Raw genomic sequence first — 25,251 nt, 5'->3', positions numbered from 1 at the left:
TTCTTTTTTCAGACTGCAGACGTTTGGTCCACCTCTTCTACTGCAGAGGTCTACAGATGTGGTCCGCAGACTGCAGACATTTTGCCTCAGAAAAAACAAACAACACCTTAGTCTCTTTCTGCCAAGCTATAAGTCTTGATTTTACTCTCGCTTCATTTTCATTTTTTTTGCTAATTCACTACATCTCTATCATAGGTCACTGATCATGTTTCCGCCGACCTAAGGATTATGGCGGAGTGGCTGAACAAGCCCTCCAAGGTCAGGAGAAGATGTGGAAGGTGACCAACGAAAATCTTCTGAGGAGGGTGGAGATGCTCAGCAAGGAGAAGGTCGAAAGAGAGGAGGAGCACGTACACGATATGGAGGAGGTGATATCCGACGCGAAAGTTCAGCGCTGCGGTGGCTGTTTAGGAGGCCAAGATCCGTCTTATGGAGGATCTTAAAAATGCAGGTTCCTGGGATGTGGACGGTTGGCGCGAGGCACTGTCCAAGATGACTGGCAAGCCTGCTACCACCAGCCAGGATCCTGTACTGAAGCTTACTGAGGGAGGGGAGAAGAAGGCCGATGATGACCAGGCTAAGGTCTAGGCCTTTTTCAGGTGACTCGGGAAGTTTTTTTGATGTAATCATTCGAATCCTGTAGGGCTGTAAGCCTTTTATTTTGAATATAATGGCTAATCTTTTTTTCTTTCTTCGTTTCCTGCATAATAGAATACTAAGATCTTTTCATAATTAGGATCCTAAAAATAGTGGATAATTTTTAAGACAAAACAGTTTGATAAGAACTGACTTTTCAAGTAGTTTGAAAGTTTCTTCAGAAGTTTGATGATTAACTCGTAATCTTTAAAACTACTTTAAATATATCAATTTAAAAGATGAAAGTTCATAAGTCAGCGATTGATTTAGGATCCTTGATTTTACTTAAAATTTCAAAGTTAAGAACAAGGAAATATGGAACATGATTGTCTTCAAGTTTTTTCTTAAGCTTTGAAATTTGCTAAGGATAAATCTCAGTTTAGGAGTGAACATCGGTTCACTACCGATAATGAGGCTTTTTACCAATGAAGGCCGATGAGGATCCTTAAGGGTAAGGATACTTAGAGATTCTTAAAGATAAGGATCCCAAGTCTCATGTGGAAAGTTTCTCCTTAGGATAACCTGTTTAGGTCATGGACTTTGACGAAATTCTTGTGTAACACCATAGATTCAATAGATAACATGTTAATGTTATATTATAGGAAGGATCCCAATTTGTGATATAATTCATGGGAGAGATCCTTACTTATAATAACATGAAAATGTTATAAAACTTAAGTATTTACTGGGCAACATCCCGATTTTTGATAACATGAAAATCTTATAAACCTTAAGTAATTACTGGGGTAGGATCCCGATTTTTGATAACATGAAAACGTTATAAACCTTAAAGATTAGAGGGTTGCTAAGCCGGAGACCATAGCTGATTTAGCGTGCGAATCAGAGTACATAACAGCAAGCGAAACGTCTAAGGAGACGATATCACAAGAAAACTTCATTGGAGACCTTGGAGTTGTACCTGTCATAAAGGAGCCTATGGAGATTTTCCGTGATAACAAAGGTGCGGTCGCCTTAACATAGGAACCGAGGGATCATGGCAGATCCAGGCATATCGATAGAAAATACCACTTCATTAGACATCGAGTAGAAGAGGGACTCCTCGTAATGAAGAGGGTATCGTCATAGGAGAACCCAACAGACCCCCTTGCGAAGGGACTGAGTAGGGCTAAGCTGTAACGACCCAAAAATTTCTTTAAAAACATTACTAAAATCATATTTATAAAAACTGTATCATAAGTCATAACATAATTTCTCGAGTATTGATTCAAAACATAATATCGTTATCAGAGTCAAACATTCCCAGGCTAACTGTCTATGGTGTGTGCACTGCAATCTTCCCGAGCTCCTCCTTTGAAAAACTGAGTACCTGAAACCAAAACTGAAAACCGTAAGCATGAAGCTTAGTGAGCTCCCCCAAACTACCACATACCATACAATAACATATCAAGCACATACTGGGGCCTTGCCCCCTCCATCGAACCAAAGTCCGAAGCTGACTGACTGGGGCCTTGCCCCCTCCATCGGACCGAAGTCCGAAGCTGACTGACTGGGACCTTGTCCCCTACATCGGACCGAAGTCTGAACCTGACTGTCTGGGACCTTGTCCCCTCCATCGAACCAAATTCCGAAGCTGACTGACTGGGACCTTGTCCCCTACATCGGACCGAAGTCCGAAGCTAACTGACTGGGACCTTGTCCCCTCCATCGGACCGAAGTCCGAAGCTAACTGACTGGGACCTTGTCCCCTCCATCGGACCGAAGTCCAAAGCTAACTGACTGGGACCTTGTCCCCTCCATCGGACCGAAGTCCGAAGCTAACTGAACACAGCATATCATAACATATCAACTAGCATGAACACACATATACTGCATACTACATCGGGCCGTAGCCCGGAACACATAACATATAAGTCCTGTCTGAGCCACGGAGGCGTCAAACATACTAACAACTGCATTAGACTGAAGTCCTAAAACTACTGCTAACTGAACGGGCCGGCATTGTGGCCTTAGACTCGTTCCTACTGGAAGGAAACTCACCTGAGACTGCTGAACTGGTGCTGCTAATCCTTTTGACTGCTACCTGACCTCTGACTCCGAACTACTGCTCCACTAGCTCCTCGGGCTACCAATGTCAATATAACACTTAGTCCAACTGACCTCCAAAGGTCAACTAGGTCAACTCTGGTCAAGGTTAAAATCCTGGTCAAAGTCAACCTTTTAGGTCAACCCTAGTCGCCGAGTCCACCTAATAACTCGCCGAGTTCATATGCTCAGGGTCTTTCTATTTGCGACTCGACTCACCGAGTCAGTCCATGACTCGCCGAGCCAACTATTCCCGAGTCCTGACCTGTCTAACTCGATGAGTCTCCACCCGACTCACTGATTCGAGTTTCAACTCAAAGGGTTTGGGGTTTCGCGACCTGACTCGCCGAGTCCAAGAATAGACTCGCCGAGTCCAAGACAATCTTCAACCAACTCGTCGAGTTGTTCTTCCAACTCGCCGAGTCCATGCCTAACTTCATCCGACTCGACGAGCTGTTCATCCCACTCGTCGAGTTCCTCCTCATCTTAAGGCTACTCGCCCAGTCCACTCGAAGGACTCGCCGAGTCTATTCAGTCCTTAATCCATGTAGTGACCTTTCGAGCCAAACAGGGCTTCCAACTTATAGATCCATACTTCTAAGGCCTATCCCCTACGTAAAGTGGCAAGCTTTACATGTAGATTAAGAGATCTAGGCTCAAAACACAGTAAACTAGGGTTTATGGCAAACATACTTCTTCAACATACCAAGGGCTGATACTTTAGGGGATTCAAGACCAAAACAAGCATGGATAAGGTGCCATCTTTATGCTCGAGTGAAAACTATTATTATGGGAAAATTCTACCAAAGGCAAATGTTCATCCCAATTACCTAGGAATTCCAAGGTACACGCTCTCAGCATATCTTCCAGTGTTTGTATCGTCCGTTCGCTCTGACCATCAGTCTGCGGATGGTAAGCTGTACTTAAACATAACTTGGTACCCAATTCCTCTTGTAGACTTTTCCAAAATCGTGAGGTGAAACGACTATCACGATCCGAAACAATTGTTAACGGAACACCGTGAAGCCTCACAATTTCCTTCACGTAAGAATTCGCAAGCTTTTCCATAGTCCATTTCTCCTTTGCTGCTATGAAATGCGCACTCTTAGTGAATCGATCGACGACCACCCAAATCATGTCGTGACCACTTTTTGTTCTGGGCAGTTTAGTGACAAAATCCATAGCAATGTCTTCCCACTTACCCATAGGCACAGGTAATGGTTCTAAACTCCCGTATGGTTTCTGATGTTGTGCCTTGACTCTTGCACAAGTCACACACTCGGCCACATACTTCGCGATGTCGAGCTTCATCGTCGGCCACCAATAATAGGGTTTCAGGTCCCTATACATTTTTGTGCTACCGGGATGAATCGAGTACATGGTTTTGTGAGCTTCTTCCATCAGAAGATCTCTGACTCCTCCTGTCTTAGGTATCCAAATCCGATCTTGGAACACCTTCAGTCCGTGACTGTTTACATCGAACACCAACGTTTTGCCCAAACGTTCCTCCTTTCGGTCATTTTTCTCAGAAGCTTCGCTTTGAGCTTTCTTTATACTTTCCAAAATAGTCGAGACAACTTCAATTCTCAACGCTCTTGGCCTTTTCTTTTCAAGATTGACCTTCCGACTGAGAGCATCAGCAACAATATTGGCCTTATCGGGGTGGTAAAGTATCTCACAGTCGTAGTCCTTAAGTAATTCCAGCCAGCGTCGTTGCCTCATATTCAATTCTTTCTGACTAAAGAGATATTGGAGACTCTTATGATCAGTGAAAAGTTTGCACTTTGTGCCATAGAGGTAATGCCTCCATATTTTCAGTGCGAAAACTACCGCTGCCAACTCCAAATCATGAGTCGGGTAGTTCTTTTCGTGCTCTTTTAGCTGTCGAGACGCATATGCGATCACCTTATCCCTTTGGGTCAAAACGCAACCCAATCCAACCCCAGACGCATCGCTACAAACAGCGAAGTCTTCAACCCCATCGGGTAGAGAAAGTATCAGTGCCTCGCATAGCTTCTTCTTTATTCTCTCGAATGCTTCTTTATGCTTATCACTCCAAGCATAAGTAGCTCCTTTGTGGGTCAAAGTTGTTAATGGACTAGCGATCGAAGAAAAGCCTTGGATAAACCTTCGGTAATATCCAACTAATCCTAAAAAGCTTCGGATCTCCGTGGGACTTTTCGGTTGTTCCCACTTCATCACAGCTTCAATCTTCGCTGGATCAACCATTATCCCTTCTTGGTTGACCACATGACCCAAAAATTGGACTTCACGAATCCAGAAATCACATTTGGAGAACTTCGCATACAACTTCTCCTTCTTCAAGACTTCCAAAACTTCTCGCAAGTGTCTGCCATGCTCCTCTTGGCTTTTTGAATAAATCAGAATGTCATCTATGAACACTATCACAGATTTATCAAGGAACGGATTACAAACTCTGTTCATCAAATCCATGAATGTTGCTGGAGCATTGGTTAGTCCAAACGACATAACCAAGAACTCATAGTGTCCATATCGCGTTCTGAATGCAGTCTTCTCTATATCCTGCTCTCTTACCTTTACCTGATGATATCCTGACCTCAAGTCGATCTTTGAGAAATAACTTGAACCTTGTAGTTGATCGAATAGGTCATCAATCCTCGGCAACGGATATCTATTCTTTATTGTTGCCTTATTCAGCTCTCGGTAATCAATGCACATCCTCATGCTTCCATCTTTCTTCTTTACGAATAACACCGGAGCTCCCCAGGGTGATGAACTAGGTCTAATGAAACCTTTGTCCAATAACTCCTGAAGTTGCATCATTAGCTCCTTCATCTCCGTCGGTGCTAATCGATAAGGTGCTTTTGCAATTGGCGTTGTTCCGGGCAACAAGTCGATACGAAATTCCACTTGTCGATCGGGCGGTAATCCAGGAAGATCTTCGGGAAATACTTCCGGATAATCACACACAACAGGAATATTTTGCATCACCTTCTTTTCCTTCTTAGCGTCGATCACGAATGCTAAGTATGATGTACACCCCTTGGTCAAACATTTTCTGGCTTTCATTAGAGAAATGATTCCAGAGTTTACTCTGCGTTTATCTCCGTACACCATAAACGATTCCTTCCCAGGCGGGTTCACTTTCACTATTTTCTTCTTGCATAAAATTTCGGCATCATTGGCGCTAAGCCAATCCATTCCCAAAACGATGTTGAAACCGTTAAGTTCGATAGGCAATAATTCCTCGTGGAAGTTATTTCCATTCAGATCAATTAAGATGTTTTTCATACGATGGCTAATAGGTACAAACTTGCCACTAGCAACTTCGACTAATAAAGCATTATCTAGTCTATCAACAGGCAAAGCTAGTTTTCTACCAAATTCATGCGATATAAAGGAGTAGTTGGCTCCAGAATCAAATAAAATTTGTGCAGGCAATTTGTTAACGAGAAAGGTACATGAAGCGACATCAGCTTCATCTTTAGCAGCTTCCAGTGTCATCTGGAATGCTCTCGCCTTTGGCTTTGGCGGAATGTTGGGTCATCCTGCTTCTTTCTTTTTCGGACAATCCCTTGAGATGTGCCCCTCCTCACCACAACCATAACAAACATTCTTGGTGAAGGTGCAGTCATTGGCATAATGCCCTAGCTTTCCACATTTGAAGCATGTGGTTTCCCCGCCACACTTCCCATGATGCTTCTTCTTGCACTTGTCGCACCATTTCGCCTCTACCTTTCCTCCACTTCCTCTCGAACTAGACTTCGAGAATTTACTTTTCTTGCTGGACCCTGAAAATCCATCGATTTTCCTTTTCTCGCCAACCTCTGACCTTTCCAGACCTTTTTCCCTGATCTGGGTCTCAACATTTCTAGCAGCCCAGATGGCGGCTTTCAATCTGGTTGCTTGCTTAACCATTGGACCATAGTCCGCTGGTAGTCCAAGGGCAAACTTGTTGACCTTAGAGAGTTCTGTAGGCACCAAATATGGGATAAACTTCATCTTTTCTGTGAAACTTGCAGCGTATTCAGTAACGCTCAATTTCCCTTTCTTCAAATTCTGAAACTCATTACTGATTTCCAGAAGGTCCTGCTCGGAGCAGTATTGCAGTTTTAGTTGTTCCACAAAGTCTTCCCAAGACATTTTGCTTGCTTCTCCCTTGGGCATAGAGTCAGCTAACAGCTTCCACCAACTCAACACCCCAGATTTTAGCAGAGGGATCGCAAGAGCGGTCTTCTGCCTATTGCTGCATTCGCAACTTTCAAACATAGTCTCCATTTCGGAGACCCAGTCCATAACTTGCACCGGCGTCGGGCTTCCGGATAGACATGGTGGTTTGGATGCCATGAAATCCTTATACTTGCACCCACGACCATCATTCCCTCCATACTGGTTATTGCGTCTAACCACTGGTTGTTCGTCTTGACCAATGATCCCACTAAAGTTTTCTCCTTCAGACTGCCCTCCATTCTCCTCGGGCTCTTCCGCTTGAATTGACGGTTCTTCACGATTCTGCCTAAGCAGGCGTCTTGTTTCTTCCATCTGACGATCCAACATCACTTGAATCATCATTTGTACACCAGCCATTGTTATCGGCTCAGGTGCATCAGCTACGACAGGTACTTGTTGAATTACAGGCGGTTGATTCCTGTTTTCATCAGCATTTCCAACTCCGCTTCTTGTTCTCACCATTTTTGATCTACACATCGAATAATTTCACCTTATTACTCCAAACGATTACATGCTAGTTCTAATATCGTATACATACGCTTAGAACCCTAAACACATAAACCTTCAGATCCGGTTGGCAACAAACCGTAGATCCGAACAAACAATATCATATATGGCAACATATAACATTTAGCACATAAAAGCATTTTAGGCAACTTTCCTAAAATAAACTAGTGCTCGTGTCTAAAATTTATCAGACACACATCTCACAATCTCCAGTTAGCATACCAAGTTTAAGTCTAGAAATCCTACAAATTCCTAGTTCGCTTAAACTAATGCTCTGATACCAACTGTGACATCCCCAAAATCTCGGCCAGAAAAGACCGATTTCATTTATGCTTTTTAAAACATTTTCAGAGTAAATCCATTTGATTTTAAAAGAGATGCGGAATTTGTTCCCAAAAACAAAACATGATAAAATAAATATTTATCAAAACATTTCATATAGAAATATGATTTTATTTCATAATTAAAAGTCGGGATGTCATGTTCCGATATAGATCATAAAGCATAAACGATGATATTACAAGTCGTTCAACAAATATATACATATGTAGACTTGTAAACAAAAATGACTTGATGATTCGCCCATCTTAAGCTCTTGCGCCACTTCCTGTAATACAAATTAACTGAGTGGGTCAGGCTTGGGAGCCTGGTGAGCATATAGGGTTTTCAAACCCACAATAATTATATTTAATTTCATCAATCAACAATAAACCCGATTACTCATTCCCGTTATCCTCACCTTACGTTCCTAAAAATAACGTCTATTATAAGGAACTTATTTCAGGATTTTCATCGGGACGGACATTACTGCAGAGGGGCTTCCTCGACAATAAGTGTCCTATAGGCAACCATGTGGGGGATAGAGTACACCGGTGAACACGTCGTTCACAACACCTACAGGTAATGAGTCTGCTAGTGTTCCACAGGACAGTCTAGAATAGTCCATGGTCGTCATCCATACTCTGCTGAATGACTAGAATAACACCAATAACACCGAGGCCTCTCATCTGTTTATTTCACACCAATCATCTACCCATGTTCTACCCAACATATTAGTAGATAAAAAAAATATACATTTTTATACATTGTTTATAAAACCTGTATAGCATGCTTTAATCAATACATATTCCACATAACAGATAAGGCATACACACATAACACGTATTTCATAGAGAAATATCAGATCTATGAGATAGAAGAGAGTGAATATACATTCACACATATAACCACAAAATATTTACACGTTGCACGTATTTTATATTAAATACTTCATAATATTGCGTTGGAAAGAAAATAACTACACACTCACTTGATCAGAAGGTGATCCGACAACACTACAGTTTATAGAAGTAGCGTCTCTCCGTAGATCTGAAAGATCTTCACAAAAACCGGCTCCTCGCGGGCAGGGCTTCGGCTCGGGAATAACGCTCTTCGGGATTCTCGGGGCTTCGGATCTCGCTTCGGGGCTCGGGAATATTACCGGGGCTTCGGGGTACAAACGACAGGCAAAACGAGGCAATGGGCTAGAGAGAATGAGGGAATTTGCAAAAGAAACTCGGCTGCTTCGGATCTCCTTTTATAGGTGCTGAACCCTCGCACGTACGCGGGGCGTACGCCTCGGTGGTCGTTAGCGCTTGCGTCACCGGGCCCTCTACGTCATCGCTTACGACTCACTACTCCGCAGAACTCGAGTGCCCTACGCTGTACGCGGGGCGTACAGCAGTACGCGCTGCGTACTTCGGATAGACCGCCTCTCCTGCTCTTCGGATAATATCGGAGTTTAAATTAAAATAAATATTAAATATTTATTAAAACTTCAAAAATTCATATCTCCTTCATATGAACTCTGTTTTCGACGTTCTTTATATCCACGCGAAGGTGAGACTACGCTCTACAACTTTCGTTTAGACTCCGTCGGCTAATTTTGACTTTTATTTTTATTAATTATTTTTAGAAGGCTCGGACAGGAAAACTTCGTTATAAAATCATAACTTCTTCGTCCGATGTCCGTTCTCGCCTATCTTTTCATCGTTTCGCTACTAACAACGAGACCTTTGATTCTCATTTAGATTGTTTCGGCTAGAAATTGCTCGATCTTGAATCGAGTATTCGGGCTGCATACTGCCACGTCGAAACTTCAGAAAATCATAACTTCATCATACAAAGTCAGATTTGGGCGTTCCTTTTATGCACGTTCTCGGTTTAACGAAATCTACGACTTTCGTTTAGATCGCAAAGGCTAAATATCGCTCTATCTTAAATTCATATTTTACGTCACTCGACGTCGTGCCGGTTCTATCGCGAAACTTCGACAGGTCATAACTTCTTCGTTATAACTCGGATTTTGGCATCCCTTATATCTCCGGAATCCTTGTTTCAACCACTACAACTTTATGCAAAGATATCGGGCTTATCTCACACTTTAATTTTGACGCTTATTTTATTCTTAATTCATTAAATTATAATAATTAAGAAAATAAACACATAAATCACATAATTCACATAATTCACAAATAATACATTTTATTATTTCAAATTGGGGTTACAATGGTTAACCTAGACTATTACATTGCTAAAATGGCAAGCCTAGAAACACGGGCGTTACAGTCGAGCACCCCACGAACAACTGACTGAAAATTCTGCTATTCCAAATCTGGCTTCCGGATGAACTAAGACCACCCAGGTCCAACTAATAAGGTTGAACTTGCAGTCCGACGCAAAATTAATACTGCCTAAAATACTGGAACTAACTGAAACACTGAACCGCCTGGAATACTGAACTGCCTGAAACACTGAGTTCCAACTCAACTGTGGAGTCAAAGGACTCCTTACTTAGTCGCTCCCACGACTCCTGAACGAATTCTTTCTCTGGAACTAGTTTCCACTAGTTGTCCTGTCACTGATGCTCTAACAACCTTCCGATCCAATCGATCGGGCCCATACGTCACATCCTGACATCATCAATTCCACAACTAACATCATGATGGCTCCTGGACTGACGGTAGTCCTTAACATACCCAAACCCCAACGGTCCACTGCTACTCTGATCTCATAACTGATGTGACGATCCATAGCCAAATTGCTGAACTAGTCATAACTGACCCATTTGGGAACTCCGAAATCCAACCCGTGGATTCCCATATCCTCTCTACTGCACCCGAACTGGTGGGTACTACTGCTTTCCCGCGTCCAACGATGCGCTCATCCTGCCTACCAATCTGATAAAGGCCGCGGCTACGCTCGCAGACTTACAACTCTCTAATACTATCTGGCTGCTAGCGAATGCTATGGCTACTCCCGCAGACTTACAACGCCAGTACTACTATCTGACTGCTAGTGAATGCTACGGCTACCCCCACAGACTTACAATCACTACTACTACTATCTGACTGCTAGTGAATGCTACGGCTACCCCCGCAGACTTACAACACTCTACTTCTACTATCCCAAGGACATATCCCTAGTCCCGCTAGTGATTCCTCATCCTGATTTCTCAAAACCCGCCCTCAGTCCTTGAATCCTGCATCATCCTCGACATCTTATATCCTTGATATACTTAGCGCTTCGTCGTGGAGCTCTTCGGCTTGGTTCCCAAACCAACTGTCTACTAATCCGGGTACAAGAAGCTATTGTTGGGAAGTTTCCAAACTCCCAACTCCTGAATCTATACAATCCTGCATGCTGACTCTATCACTGGCTACTAGTACGAAAAACATCTCTTGTTATCCGTCCTCAGGATCCTCATTCCGACTCACTTGAGTCCCACGGGTGATCCACAACCTGAATTCCCAACCACGAACTAACCATTACCGACACACGCTCTAGCTGATGGGGAGTTTCTCAAACTCCTCACCCTGAAATCCTCAATCCATCGAACGGTGAACTACTTCCTTTCCTCCCCGACGGCCGTGCACTCCTTCTGGGTCTGCGTGCTCCTACCCTGGCTTACTCGGAGGATTCTCCCCCACTTCGATCCTGCTTACCCCTTGCTGCTCAACGCTCAAAGGGAAAACCCAATCCTTGCTACCATTCCATAATCAATCTGCTGAGGAACCCAAACTTACCAAAGCTAGAGGTCTAACCAATCCATCTCTGTCACTACACCACTCCGAACTAGCGAAACGTACCAAATCCCTTCCAAGCATGCTACAGTTACTGCATTCTCCGAAACCTTCTCCATAAGAGCACATCCCCTAACTACCAAACAATGATCCGAGGTATGCAAATGGCATATAACATAATCACAAGCAAGCCACACCATAACACAATACTTATACCGAAATGAATGCAGAACCATAACAATAGAGTTACTACAAAGGGAAGGATTCAAACTACATACCTGCGATCTAGTGCGGCTCGATCTTGACTTTTTGCGGAACGGTGGGCGCCTGGCCCTGAATTCTCTCCACCACCATGATGGGACAACGAGACTTGAAATGACCCGGCTGGTTACAATGAAAACATCTCTGTTCCTGCTTACAATCCCGATACACTTGCCCCCTTTCCCCGCACTTGAAACACCTAAACTTGTGACAAGCAAACCCATGAGTCCCTCCACACTTACCACACACCTCTAGGTCCTCCTGACCTCCAGCGCCCGAGTCAGCTGAGTAGGTCTCCACACTACTTCCCAGTCTCCCTGCAACACGTGCCCGCTTCCTTTTTCCGAGTTGCCCATCTAAACCAATCTCCTGCTCTCGTGTGACCCCGACTACTCCATCAACCATATGAACAGCAGTTGGTTGTCCCTGGAACTTAGCGGCCACCCGACCCGTGGCTACCTGAGTCTCATCATCCATTTTCCTCTTTCTTTCCGACTCCTTGCCCGACTCTCGCTCCTGCGTTACCCCATCGGCAACGCCTGTCGACTGAACAACAATTGTCTGATCCTGGAGCCTCGCTATCAATCTATCAGTGATCCTCACGACCATGTCGGGCAGATCCTCGCGAATGGCTCGCGTAACCTCCTCAACTATCCAATCATGCAAAGGTCTCTCTTGGAGACAGGATGTCCCACTCACTCCTGTCCCCTGATGGCAAAAACTAGAAATGGGATCTCCCTCCGGGATGGATCCTCGAACTCCATAAGAATCGGAATCTAGACGAGCCCCAATCTGTCCTGCAACATCCCGGCCGTAAAGGCCTCAAGATGACTGTCCATGAGCTCCACAATGGCCTCTCTAACCGAACCGAAAATCACTGGAGTCTGATCAATGATGTTGCGCATAATCTCTGCAGAAATGAAAGCCCTTGTCTGATCATCAAGCTGCCCGGCTCTAGAGCCTGAGCCAGATCCCTCCCCGGCACCTGAACTGCCAACTGATATCTCGCGCAATGCCACCATGCTGAAAATATAAAAATTCCTGATCAATTTAAACACTACTGCTGAGGGATCTCTCACACACTCTACTAGTTCCCTGGTTTTGCCTTGGCCCCTCGTGAATCGAGTACGGATCCTCCGCTTTCAGTAGTACGGGCCCATACTACCTTCCACATCTATCCGTACTTTCCTCAAGAGTTACCTCAGCTCCACCAAGTCCCCTTTACTCTTCTACTGATCTCTGCTACTCTCATCCTAGGCTTGCCCTAGGGAACCTCTGACTCTACCCAAACAGTCCTCAGCTGCTGAAGGCCTCCTAGTAATGCCAATTAGCCACCACCTGAATACCATCACATGTGACGAGGCTCAGATAATCCTTCAAGTAAAAGACTCGCCCCTACAACGGTTAGACTCAGACGAGAGCTGCGCAGTAGGGTAAAATCCAGCACTCTGAGATTATTCAACCCTGATCACATGTGATGTGACGTATTCACCTAATGGCTAACTCCCATCACTCAGAGTCCCACAAAGCACAAAGCAAGCAGCATTCGGATAAAGGAAACATACTCAGGCAAAACTATTCTCATGACAAGAAACTGTACTAGCATACAATGCTAAACTCATACTATCAGGCATAATCTACACAGGCTATCCTACTGTTGTCTACTCAATACTAGCATGCAATTCTCATCAAGCTAAAACACATATAGCAGGCACATAAGGCATCCTCCTAGATCCTTAGTCCTATACTAGCATGCTGTTCTACTGAAACTGAAACTGATACTAAAACTGAAACTGAAACTGAGCTAATAAACTTGTATGGGTAATTTGGTAGTACTTACTTGAGCTCGGCTGATCGCATGCACCACACCCTTATCTCGTTTAAAATTTCTTTCTTTCTAAGTGCTTTCAAAATTCTTTAGAAAACATTTTCCTTTTAAAAATCTTTTTATTTCCCCTTAGTTTGAGTTCAGATACACCCGGAAGTGTATCCAAATCCCTCAAACCAAGGCTCTGATACCAACTTGTAACGACCCAAAAATACGACCCAAAAATTTCTTTAAAAACATTACTAAAATCATATTTATAAAAATTATATCATAAGTCATAACATAATTTCTCGAGTATTGATTCAAAACATAATATCGTTATCAGAGTCAAACATTCCCAGGCTAACTGTCTATGGTGTGTGCACTGCAATCTTCCCGAGCTCCTCCTTTGAAAAACTGAGTACCTGAAACCAAAACTGAAAACCGTAAGCACGAAGCTTAGTGAGCTCCCCCAAACTACCACATACCATACAATAACATATCAAGCACATACCGGGGCCTTGCCCCCTCCGTCGAACCGACGTCCGAAGCTGACTGACTGGGGCCTTGCCCCCTCCATCGGACCGAAGTCCGAAGCTGACTGACTGGGACCTTGTCCCCTACATCGGACCGAAGTCCGAAGCTGACTGTCTGGGACCTTGTCCTCTCCATCGAACCGAAGTCCGAAGCTGACTGACTGGGACCTTGTCCCCTACATCGGACCGAAGTCCAAAGCTAACTGACTGGGACCTTGTCCCCTCCATCGGACCGAAGTCCGAAGCTAACTGACTGGGACCTTGTCCCCTCCATCGAACCGAAGTCCGAAGCTAACTGAACACAACATATCATAACATATCAACTAGCATGAACACACATATACTGCATACTACATCGGGCCGTAGCCCGGAACACATAACATATAAGTCCTGTCTGAGCCACGGAGGCGTCAAACATACTAACAACTTCATTGGACCGAAGTCCTGAAACTACTGCTAACTGAACGGGCCGGTATTGTGGCCTTAGACCCGTTCCTACTGGAAGGAAACTCACCTGAGACTGTTGAACTGGTGCTGCTAATCCTTTTGACTGCTACCTGACCTCTGACTCCGAGCTACTGCTCCACTAGCTCCTCGGGCTACCAATGTCAATATAACACTTAGTCCAACTGACCTCCAAAGGTCAACTAGGTCAACTCTGGTCAAGGTCAAAATCCTGGTCAAAGTCAACCTTCTAGGTCAACCCTACTCGCCGAGTTCATATGCTCAGGGTCTTTCTATTTGCGACTCGACTCGCCGAGTCAGTCCATGACTCGCCGAGTCAACTATTCCCGAGTCCTGACCTGTCTAACTCGCTGAGTCTCCACCCGACTCACTGATTCGAGTTTCAACTCGAAGGGTTTGGGTTTCGCGACCTGACTCGCCGAGTCCAAGAATAGACTCGCCGAGTCCAAGACAATCTTCAACCAACTCGTCGAGTTGTTCTTCCAACTCGCCGAGTCCATGCCTAACTTCATCCGACTCGACGAGCTGTTCATCCCACTCGTCGAGTTCCTCCTCATCTTCAAGCTACTCGCTGAGTCCACTCGAAGGACTCGCCGAGTCTATTCAGTCCTTAATCCATGCAGTGGCCTTTCGAGCCAAACAGGGCTTCCAACTTATAGATCCATACTTCTAAGGCCTATCCCCTACGTAAAATGGCAAACTTTACGTGTAGATTAAGAGATCTAGGCTCAAAACACAGTAAACTAGGGTTTATGGCAAACATACTTCTTCAACATACCAAGGGCTGATACTTTAGGGGATTCAAGACCAAAACAAGCATGGATCTGAGGTAGCAACCTCAGATCTGGACCTCCAACTCGAAATGGTTACATATCATACCAAAAATGTCCAAAACTCACACATAAGAATAGATCTAGGTGCCAAGGAGTCCAAGCAACGGCTTATTACCTCTAATTGGTCTGAAATGTCTTCTCAATCCCAGATCTACAGTCCCTTCTTGCACCTCCAAGGCCTTTATTCCTTCTCCAAGCTTTAAAAGCTTCACTAAGGGTAAATCTTGCTCCAAAACGATTATGGCGGCTAGGGTTTAGTGATATGTGCTAGAGAGGCAGTAAAGGAACCCTAGGGGAGAGAATGAGACGTTTAAATAAGCTCCAAGTCCTGGATGTAGGGTTTTCCTTGCTCAGACCAGACTCGCCGAGTCACCTTGGCCGACTCGCCGAGTTGGTCACTTACATCTCAACCCGGATCCCGTTCGGACTCGCCGAGTCCCTCCTTGGACTCGCCGAGTCTCCCCTCAAAATTGGGGTTTTCTTTCTTTTCTTGGCTTTCCAAACTTTGGGTGTTACATAAGCACTTGCAACATGGTATGAGTATTGGGCTGAATGACGATATCAGTTTTAGTGATTAGATAGCTTTTAGAAACTTGTAACAGATAAAATGTAATTGACATTTGATGATTAAATAAATGAGTTTTATTTATGAGTAACAATACTGTCTTGTGTAAATTGTTTACTATTGTTTCATTTTGCATGTTTTGACTTCCAGAATAATAAGATTATTCAAACTATCCACAGTCGATCGTACATTGGAAGTAGGTATTGAGGCAAGACTATCATGAATTGGCTTGTAGATTGTCTAAGTGTTTAGACATAACAAAGGTTTGCTGCAAAGTTCATGAGTGCCACTGAAATAAGATTTGAGTATTGATTTAAACCTGCGCTCACATGAATCACTTCATGGAATTCATCACGAGTGATTGTGATACGATAATATCATATAGTATTTAAACCGAGATATATGAGTTGTTGTTTAAAATTTGGTTGTGCATTAATAATACGTAAACGCATCAGTAACTTGATGTTATAAAACATATTGTTGTGTATGATTCAATAAGTAAATAGTACACGCATATAAGTCAAAGTTTATTTTTTCCTGTTATCCTAAGAGGTTAAAAATGATATCTTGGGTCCCTCGATGATTTTGTGTTAACTTATGTGCCAGGTCCGGTCAGGACTAAGTTGATGTGTTCAATTAAGTTCTATGTCAGACAAATCATAAATCGGGAAACAGATTGCTGGACAATAAGTATGACTATGTTCCATGTATTTGTCTGCATGATATCTTAAGAACGGAGGACTACATGATCCCTTATCTACATGACATGTCAGAGTTTGACAACAACTTTTGAGAGCTACGATTGCTAATCGGATTTTGAAGTTGTAGTTGCATTTATAGTTATTAGACTTATCCAAATAGGAGACTATTGGATTATGTAACGCCCGGGTTTCAGGGCTAAACATTTTTGTCAATGTAATAGTATAGGTCAACTATTGTAACTCTTTTTGAAGTAATAAAGATGAAATATTTGAGTATTATGTGAATTATGTGTGTTTATGTGTTTATTATTTAATTATAAATGTATAATTAATAAAGAATAAAAATAAGCGTCAAAATTAAAGTGTGAGATAAGCCCGATATCTTTACATAAAGTTGTAGTGGTCGAAACAAGGATTCCGGGGATATAAGGAACACCAAAATCCGAGTTATAACGAAGAAGTTATGACCCGTCAAAGTTTCGCGACAGAACCAGCACGATACCAGGAAGCGTAAATAGTGAATTTATGATAGAGCGAGATTTAGCCTTAGCAATCTAAACGAAAGTCGTAGAATATGTTAAACTAAGAACATCGATAAAAAGAACGCCCAAATCTGACTTCGTATGAAGAAGTTATGATTTTTCGAAGTTTCGAATTAGCAGTGTACAGCCTGAAATTCGAATATTAGATTGAGCGGTTTTTAGCCGACACGACCTAAATGAGAATCGAAGATCTCGTTAATAGTAGCGTAACGAGAAAAAGATGGGCGAAAATGGATGTCAGATGAAGAAGTTATGAGGATTTAACGAACCAATCCTGTCCCGGCCCGTTAATAATATAAAATTTAAAATTGATTCAAAATTAGCCGACAGAGTCTAAACGAAAGTTGTAGAGTACGTTCCCACCTTCGCGTGGATATAAAGAACGTCAAAAACGGAGCTCGTGTGTGGAAGATACTAATTTTTGAAGTTAGGACTCGAAAATGCGAAACCTGGTGCGAGACTGATGACGTGGCATGATCCCAGCCGTCGCTTGCGGCCCATGGTCCTCGCTTCGGATGATGACACGTCGCCTCGCTTACTCCCCGCATACGAAGTCTGTACGCCCCGCGCACCTTCGCTCTTATCCCGTAGGGTCAGGTAAAAAAAATTCCGTATGATTGAGTAATTTTTTTTTGAACTAGTTAGGTTGTCCCTAGAAGCATGCTACTGCATGTTGACCAAAAGCCTCCATGACTCAATGTGTGTGTACGAAAGCCTTAATGAAATTTTTAATACGAAAATTTATTCCCAATCAGGCTTATTTTCACATTAGTCTCTGAGCTACCTGACTCTTCTCAAAATGAGTTAAGAGTTTCCTGTTTGGTCCAAAATCATAACAGAGGTACACTTCGTGTCTTATACCAATCTTTTTCATCCATAAAGTCTTACACGATCACACACAAAGACATATGTCCGAGTGGTCTTTGATCAAACCCATCGAGACTTAGATATATCAAAACTCTGTGTTTATGATCTGACATCATGAGACTGTGATGAAAGTGAAACCCAATTTACACAACACTTTTAAGGAATTGACGGGGAACACTGTTCCAGATTTTCACGAAACTTTTGTTTCTGTACCAAAATTCAAAACTCCAAATCATATTCATTTCGAATGCGAGGTCTTGATCAAATATTCGAAACCCACGATGTTTGTTACCCAACAAGATCTAGAATACAAATTTTTTTCTTGAATGTGATTTCCGTGTGAGTTTCATTCGAATGTCCTAGTCATGATTAAAATTTATCAAAGCAACTTGTCACTAACTACGCTGGTCAAACAAGTAATTTCTGTTATACTTTATCACCTTATGTTTAGGTTGACATGTAACAAAATTTTGAACCTACCCACGAAGCATTCTCAAAAGAAGCCCTTTGATACTTATCAAAAAGTATTCGATTGTAATTCATGGGAACATACACAAGCCGGTGATCATCTCTCTTGATGATTAACGAAGCAATCTTTTCCCGGGGTTTAACTGCCTTCGTGTCAAAATAAATTTTTGACATCACAAAATCCCAAAAAAAAAATTTACATTGTTTCTTGTCTAACTTTCTTTGGAACACAGCACACACGAAATCCTTGAGGTTCTGAGTATTACCAACTCAGGCTGATGATTTCGAACATCTGGCATATGACTTGGCTTATTATCCCAAAAGTGAAAGAGCCTTGCTTCCATACGAAGGGTTCTGACGGTTATAATTCTCTGGGGGAGATAATGACAGGCTGTGTATAAAGGACGTATGGTATTCTGTCCGATTTTCAAGGTGATGTGACAACTACTTTTTGACGCATGGCTACCTTTCCCTAGTAAAGGTCCGATTTTCAAGGTGCCACGTTGGATGTCATTAATTACACATCCCGCTTCAAATTCAAAATTCAACGTTACATATAAAAGGGGATTCAAGAGTTCATTAGTCGTTTACGCGATCAAAACGAAAAATTCCCAAAAATTTCTGTTCATCATCATCTTCAAACCCTAATAATGGCGACTTCGGCTCATGTTGATCCTTCCACTAAAGATATTTCATATGCACCAGTTATGAAGATTCAATCCACAAACTACTATGTGGATGGTGAAGTTTCACAATACCCGGAGGAATTAAAGATGCTTATTGTTGCTCTAAAGTATTCTGTGTTAGCCACCGCGATGTTCAATTCGTTTTCTGTTCCATTATCCTGGCTTTCTCAAGCAGAATCCATATGATTACTTTCCATACAACAAAGCCTCAGAAATGATTACTTTCCATCTAGTGAATGACAAAAAGGTTAGGCTATCCAAGAAACTATTTTGCCATATTCTTGCAATTCTGAATCCGCCTCCTTATGTTGATTTCACATTCTCACAACTAGTCCATATGTTTAATGAGACGGGATATCAACCCCCATTGTCAAAGATAAGAGACTTTAAGAAGTCTGGACTTCCACGATTATGGAATTTCTTGTTTGGGATTTTTCTCTGTTGTTTGACCGGAAGAACTGTTGGCTTAGAAAAAGGCAGAATGGAAGTTTATGCTATGGTAGCAGGTTTATACTATGATCTTCAAGCAGATGTTTCTACACAATTATGGAAGGAATTCCAAAAGGGTATAGAACATACGAATGTTGTACATGGCATTTCGTGTGCGTGATATTGGAGCCTTATTTTACAGTATTTTTATAATAAGGAAGGCATTTTGGTACCAAATGATGAGGAGATTGTTACTTTTCAATCTTATCATTATCCGAAGGAAGTTGTAGATGCTGCTGATGAATTTCCCAACATTGCTCGGATTCCAGACGCGATGCTTAAAAGGGTGTATCCTACGAATTCGGTTTTGGTAGCATATCTGAAGACAATCGATTCTTCTATTCCAACTGGGATCTTGTTGCCTAGGTAAGAGAAGAAGTCCAAAAAGTCGAAGAAGGCTGATCCTGCTTCCTCTAAAAAGAAAACCAAGGATTCGAAATCCTCAAAGTCTCCAAAGAAGAAGAATGCAAATGTTGAAGCATCTGTAAATGTTGAAGTATCGCCTGATGAGACCCAGGTGATTGAGCCAATCGTTGAAGAAACTCAAGAGAATGTTATCATTCCATCAAAGACTTGGATGTTTCGAAGAATCAAGATGACATATACTCGCAAATGCAAGTCTCCTACATAGAAAATGGTTCGAAAACCTCAGATTTCTCACCAAGGAGTGTTAATTCGTGTATCTAAGAAACGAAGGGCTGAGGATATGGAACAACACTTGTTACAAATGAAGAAGAAGAAGAAGACTCGAAAGCTTATTCTATCTATTGGGTCCACAGAAGAAGATGAAAGAATACCCGAGACACCATAGTTCACTCATCTTGTTCAAAATTCCACTCCTGAGAAGACAGATGTCATACCACCCGAAATTTCAATTGCCAAATCAATTTTTGAGGAGGTTCGAACTTCAGGCATCCCTACACATGTATCTGATACGGATGCAAATGTCGATATGGGTGAAGGAGGTTCGAAGCATGAAGATCAAAGTCTTGTTATCTCTACTCCTTTCGAAACAATTCTTTCTGTTACACCAACATCTGCCATTCCCATTACATCAACCACAGACTCACCTACCTTTGAGCACATTACCAATCAACCTATTACTTCCATTTTCTCTTCTCAATCCACTGACACACACAAATCACCTTCACCTATTCAAGAACCCATTGAAATGGAGACTGAAATTGATAATGAGGGGTTTGGTGGAACGTTCGAAGAATTGGAATTTCATGAAGATGAAGAAGTATTTCCTGATCATATGCTGATGACCATGAAGCAGTATAAAATTGTTAATCAGAAGTTGAACTCCATCATTCAATCTCAAGCCGATCTTTGAGGAGTTTCATCAGTATCGAGTTTGGAAATCGATACTATGTTAAAGATGCTGGAATCAAGAATAATCAGCAAAGTTTCTGGGATGGTGAAAGCTTCAGAGTCCATTATTATGGAGAAGGTTGACTATACTGATCAGAATAATGAACTTCGTGTTAAAAATCAAAGATCTGATTTGATGAGTGAGGTCAAGGATTTGAAAAGCATAACAAAAGAACGTCATGTTCTTTTTGTTCAAGAAGTGAAGAAGGTAAGGGAATATGTTAACATGCAAATTCGTGAAATCCGAGAAGAGATGAAAAAAGAAGTTGCAGCTGTACACCATGATAATGCATCTGTGAATCAAAAGGTCGACATCATTTGTGATGCAATCACTCACTTCGTTAAGTTGTATGAAGGTTTGAGTCCTCAGATAACTCAAATCTCAACATCCAAAAATGCAAGTTTTGAGGAAGTGATAAAGCTGCTCAAAGAGTTAAAGGAAATTTCAGAAAGACCGGTTTCATCTCCATTGATTACTCCAGACTTTCTATCTCATAAATTTGTTCAATTCGAAGCAATTCTCAACAAGCAGCTTGCACCGCTTTTTCGCATATCAAGTCTTCTTCCCACAACAACTGCCCCTCCTGTTTTCACAGGGGTGCAAGGGGGGAGAAAAGAAGTCAGGTGAAGAAGATACGAAAATTGTGGGAAAAGTATTTCCTTCGAAAATCCTTACAACAAAACCGGTAAGAGTTTCTGCTGAACCAGTGACCTCAACAGTTGTAACAACAATGCCAACTACAAGACCAATTTCAAAAGGAATTGTAATTGGTAAACCCTTGGAAACTGGTGGGAGTGGTTCAAAGCCAAAAGAAGTATATGAAAAACCTGCCTTGAAAGACAAAGGAAAAGCAATTCTTGTGGAAAAATCAAAAGATGAAAAGAAGGCTGAAGTAGAGGCAGAACTGGAGAAAATGAGGATCATTCAAAGTATTATGACTCAGAGGGCTAGTGATCCGAAGGGGATGGATATAGGTGATCCGACAAAACATTATAACTACGAGACAATCGAAGCCAAGGTTGCTTTCAATCACATGTACACATTCGAAAAGAAGCCAAAGCAGAGTTATGTGATCACGAATACTGATGTATGCCAGTTGGATTTCCCGATAAACGAAATGATGTTTATCACGCCACAGTTCAAAGCTGAAGGGACTTTCAAGGAAAAAGATGAAGGCACACACATGAAAATTCGTTTTCATACTGTACTTGGAAAATCCCCTGAGGAGGCATGGTCACTGATCGAAGTCAAGAAGGTGATCAGTATGAAAAAGAATGTGGTTTTCGAAAACACAGTCCAAAACATTAAGTATGTGGTGGCCAGGGCAAATGGAAATATTTACGAATTCACAATTGTTGATTTTCCATTGATGAACTTGTATGACCTTTTACAAGTTGCATTGCTTTTGAAAGACAAATCATTCTCTTATCTTCAAAACACAGAACGAGAAGAATTTAAGCTTGGAGTAGCTCACATCAAGATCTTTATATAAAATTACTATGAGTGCCTAGCACTAACTGATGTGGAGTTGGCTACTTCCAAGGGAATAGAGATCAAAGCCCCAATGGCTCCTTCAAAGACTCAGGCTGAATTGAAGAAATATGCTAATGGAGAAATTTGTTTAATGCCTTTTGGATTAGTCTTCGCAGGAAAAGACAAAGCTGGAAAAGCGAAGCGATTTTTGTTCCAGGCAAGCGAAGTGGAGAGATACTCTGCATCTCAATATACGAACTTGATTGTTCGTATGAACCACTGCAAGAAGAACAATGAAGGAGACAAGAAGGAGTTGAAGAAAATTATTTCATGGTATACAAAAATTCGAAGATTTTTTCTGTACTCCATTACACTTCTTACAAACTGAAGACTTTGACTTGGATTACAAAGGGGGAGATTGTTAGGCTCGAAGTGTTGTAATGAGTCGAAGTTTGTTTTTAGTGTCTTCGGACATTTTTGTAATCTATTTTACTAGGGCATTATATTCGAAGCTTAATGTTTTAGTCCTTGGTATAATTTTTGTACACTTTCCTATCCTATAAATAGGAGTGTTTACTAGAGTCATAGATACGAAGTCTTCAAAGAATTTTCACTTGTACTCTGTAAAACTTGGAAGCGTAATAGAGCTGAAACAATATTATATTTACATCTGTGTTCAAATCTTGCTATCCTATTTTGAATTCATACTCTGATTAATTCAATACTCGATTCTTTGTTTCATCAATCAAGATATGCGAATGAGATTTGAGGAGGTAAGTCTCTAGCCAAGAAAGCATTATAATAGTTCACCATACCTGAAGCTAGTTCCATGTGTTCTTCAAGTTCTTTGGGAGTTGAGATTGTGGCAGGAGCCTTTGAGGAGGCTGAATGTTGATAAGGCATAGTAAGAGAAATGACATGAGTTTGTGGAACAATGAATGATGAAAAGGAATTGTTTGAAAAGATTCCCAATTTTACTGTAGAGTAGGAATTCACATGATTTATCTCACGCTGCTTATCATCCAAATCACAGGCCTTGATGATAGCCATAGTCTCAGCAAGAGAGAGCCTGTTAAGATCCTTGGTCTTTTTAATGACATAAACATTCATGTCCCATGATTTGGGAAGAGAGTTTAACAGCTTCTTGTTTATCTCCGAGCGTGGTACTAAGATTCCAGCAGAACTCATTTCAGTAGTAAGAGTGATGAATCGTTGCAGTTGGGCCTCAAAAGTCTCTCTAAGAACATGGTTGAACATATTGAACCTTTGGCGGAGCATATCCTACATGCTTTGTTTCATATCATTGTTTCCCTCATAAACCTCTATTAAGGCTTCCCGGAGAGCCTTTGCAAAATCATATTCCCTGAATCCTTGAGCGATGTCAGGCGATAATGCCATAGTCAAAGTTGCAAGTGCCTTTTCTTGTTCCTCAATCTTCTCAAAGTCCGCATCAATGTAATTTTCCATAACTTTGTCAGTTATTGTACCATCTTCTAGTGTTGTGGTAATTCTAATCAGACCTCCAAGGATGCTTCTCCATATATTAAAGTCTTTCATCTTAATGTACTTTTCAATCCTGTAATTCCATTCTGGAAACTCATCAGCTAATAAAAGACGTGAAATTCTCATAGTGGTTCCCATAATTGAATGCAGTTATAATGCACTGTGTTGAGGTTCCATTTTTTTGTTTTGTTTTTTTTTTTTTAATTTTAAATTTATTTTTAATTGATTAAAAGTAAAAATGTCCAAAAGGTCAAGGAATGTCACACCGAAAACTCAAAAAGTCAACAAATGAGGTTGACCGAAAACAATAGATTTCAGTTGAAAACATGATTTCTGCCCAAAAAGTGATTTCTGCTGAAAATGGTTGATTTCGGCCGAAAACAATAGACGCTCCACCGAAAACACCCACCGAAAATATGAGACGCTCCACAGAAATCTCCTACCGAAAACGCCCAGTTCCACTAAAAATGACAATTTCAAACAAATTTTCGGTTCTTTTGCCTTGAATCCTCGATGAACACAAAAACACAGTAGCAACAACAAATAATTCTAACAATGAACTCAAAATAGTTTTCGATCAAAAGCTTAAATCAAATAAAACAGTCGAATTTGAGCTTCTTGAACACGGTTGACACTATATTGGCTCTGATACCAATTGTAAGTTCCATAACGTGAACCGACTAGTGATCAATCGAATAAGATAAACAAAGGCGGAATCAATGTAAAGCAAACCAAGAACAAGAAGCAAAATCAATCCAATGCACGGTTGTATATTCAAGAAATTGTCTAGTACAATGGAGCTTTCACAATGCTATGACCAAAAACTGCTAGCTTTAGAACTAGTCATATGAGTCTCCTTATATAGGTAACACAAATGTGCAAGCCAACCCAAAACCGAAAACACCATGGACCAAAATCAAGGCTGATTTCGGTCCAACCAACCAAAAACACAAAATAAGCCCTAACAAAGAATAATAAAGCCTACACAATATATATGCCTAGCACAAACCAACAAAATAGGCCCCAACAAATTTTTTGGTCAAAAGAGAGTAATTAAATTAAGGGGACTGGTATTATAATTATAAGATAGTTACAAAGTTGGGCTTGGGATCCATAAGGAAGGGATGGACGAAATTTATGTGGGAGTCCACATAGAATTCGTCCAAGGGGCATTCTGGAAGAATTTTATGGGCTGCTTAAGGACTAAGCAACTGGATTAGG

Source organism: Lactuca serriola, chromosome 8 (assembly GCF_051521515.1).
Source record: "Lactuca serriola cultivar US96UC23 chromosome 8, Lser_US96UC23_V15, whole genome shotgun sequence".
Lineage (NCBI taxonomy): Eukaryota > Viridiplantae > Streptophyta > Magnoliopsida > Asterales > Asteraceae > Lactuca > Lactuca serriola.
Note: the sequence above shows the minus strand (reverse complement) of the source record.